Below are 2,500 nucleotides of genomic sequence, written 5' to 3' on the forward strand. Positions count from 1 at the left end.
ATTAAACAGACACTCATGGTCCACTCTATCAAAAGTCTTGTCTTGATCTAAAGAGACCAGTCCAAAGTTCACATTAGAACCTCTCGACAAGTCCAACATGTCCCTGACTAAGAGCAAGTTGTCCGTGATTGAGCGTCCCGGTAGGCAATATGTTTGGTCCTTATGTACTATCGAGTCCAAATGGGACTTCAGTCTGTTAGAGAGGACCTTGGCAAGTATCTTGTAATCCGCACAGAGTAATGCCACAGGCCTCCAGTTGTTAAAGTTCACACAAGTCCCCTTTTTTGGGCAGGAGAGTCAGAGCCGCCTGACGGCAGCTCATCGGCAACTCTCCTACCCCAACACATTCACGCAACACGCAAAAGAAGTCCTGTCCAATTATTCCCCAGAATTTTTTATAAAACTCGGTGCACGACCGGGGAACATCTGGGTTACGGCCTCTGCCAGTTCATGGGACAACAGAGGAATGTCCATTTCATCCCTCTGTGCCAGAGAGAGCTTAGGGAGTCCTGCGAACAAGACTTGAGCACACATAGGATCACACACTTCTGCCCTACACAATTCAGTATAAAACTCCACAGTCCGCTCCCACATCTCACCCACCACAGAGGTCACGCCCCCATCAGACAGCCGCATCTCCCCCACCACAGAGGTCACTCGCCCATCCGACAGCCGCATCTCCCCCACCACAGAGGTCCCCGCCCATCAGACAGCCGCATCTCCCCACCACAGAGATCACCTGACCATCAGACAGCCGCATCTCCCCCACCACAGAGATCACCCTCCCATCAGACAGCCCCATCTCCCCCACCACAGAGGTCACCCGCCCATCAGACAGCCGTAGACAATGCATACCCTTGGCTTCACCGCTCTGTCTTTCCAAACCAAAGAAGAAGGATCTGGGAGCAACCATCTCCTTGAGCATGGAGAACCTACCAAGTGCTCCTTTTGCTTTAACCTGGAAAAAACTGCCCAGGTCCCTACGTAATTCGGCTAAATTAGCCTGGAAGCCTACATTGCCGTGCCCCACCATCTCTACCTCTATCTCACTAATACAACGCTCTAGTTCCCCCAATACTCTACTAGCCTCTGAGGATGAGAGAGCTGTGTACTGTTGCCAGAAAAGCCGAATTTGGACTTTCCCCACATCCCACCATTGACTCAGAGACTCATACTACTCTCTTCGCTGCCCCTACCTTTCCCAAAATGTTTGGTAACCTGAGCAAAAAGTGGCATCTTGTAAGAGCTTTACATTGAACTTCCAATAAGATGCCTGCCGGGGCCCTGGTGAAATGGACAGCCAAGCCATGGTTATTTGATGATCTGAAAACCCCACCGGGAGAATGGTAGTGCCCAACAGCCTATTGCTCCGATTTCTAGACATGTAAAACGGTCGGGCTGCACTCACCCTAGCCCCAAAAACCTTCACCCACGTATACTGTCTTGTGTTTGGATGTTTAGTTCTCCAAACATCCACTAGGTCAAACTGATTAATGATGTCCCTTAATACTCCCACTGACACTGAATGAGGCTCTTCCCCATTTCTGTCTTTGGAAAAAATCCATTGTACAGTTCCAGTCCCCTCCGACCACCAGCGTCTCCTCAGGCGCTACCTGTGAGAGTTCCTGTCTAAGGCTCCAAAATAGAACCCCTCTTTCTCTCCCTGTGTTAGGCGTATACACATTTATAAAGACAAAACCCATGTTGTTAATTTCTGCTGTAACTTCTTAAGGTATAGGGGGCAGCATTTTCACTTTTGGATGAATAGCATGCCCAATTTCAACTTCCTGCTACTCATGCCAAGAATATCAGATATACATATTATTCATAGATTTGGATAGAACACATATTATTCATAGATTTGGATAGAACACACTCTGAAGTTTCTAAAACTGTTTGAATCATGTCTGTGAGTATAACAGAACCTATGTAGCAGGCAAAACCTGTCTGTTCAGTGTGTTCTCATTGGGAAACGATATTTCTTAATAACTTGTTTTCAGTTCCTACCGCTTCCACTGGATGTCACGAGTCTTTGGAATTTGGTCGAGGTTATTCCTTTGTGCAATGAAGAAGTACGGCCATCTAGGAACTGTGTAACACTGTTGAGAGTTGCGCAAGACTTGAAAAGTAGCTTGGTTTGTTGTCTTCCTGTATTGAACACAGATAGACCCGTCTATCTGTCTAAACATAGAAAATGTACTGTAGCCTCAAATCAAATCAAATCAAATTTTATTTGTCACATACACATGGTTAGCAGATGTTAATGCGAGTGTAGCGAAATGCTTGTGCTTCTAGTTCCGACAATGCAGTAATAACCAACAAGTAATCTAGCTAACAATTCCAAAACTACTACCTTATAGACACAAGTGTAAGGGGATAAAGAATATGTACATAAGGATATATGAATGAGTGATGGTACAGAGCAGCATAGGCAAGATACAGTAGATGGTATCGAGTACATTATATACATATGAGATGAGTATGTAAACAAAGTGGCATA

General features: G+C 45.8%; 1 protein-coding gene across 1 annotated transcript in view; it reads right to left on the reverse strand.

Annotated features, from left to right (window-relative positions):
* The window catches only part of LOC121839294 (muscleblind-like protein 1), a 36,777-nt gene that overhangs the window by 31,478 nt on the left and 2,799 nt on the right, over window positions 1-2,500 (reverse strand). The window lies entirely within an intron of this gene.

Source organism: Oncorhynchus tshawytscha, linkage group LG14 (genome assembly GCF_018296145.1).
Source record: "Oncorhynchus tshawytscha isolate Ot180627B linkage group LG14, Otsh_v2.0, whole genome shotgun sequence".
Lineage (NCBI taxonomy): Eukaryota > Metazoa > Chordata > Actinopteri > Salmoniformes > Salmonidae > Oncorhynchus > Oncorhynchus tshawytscha.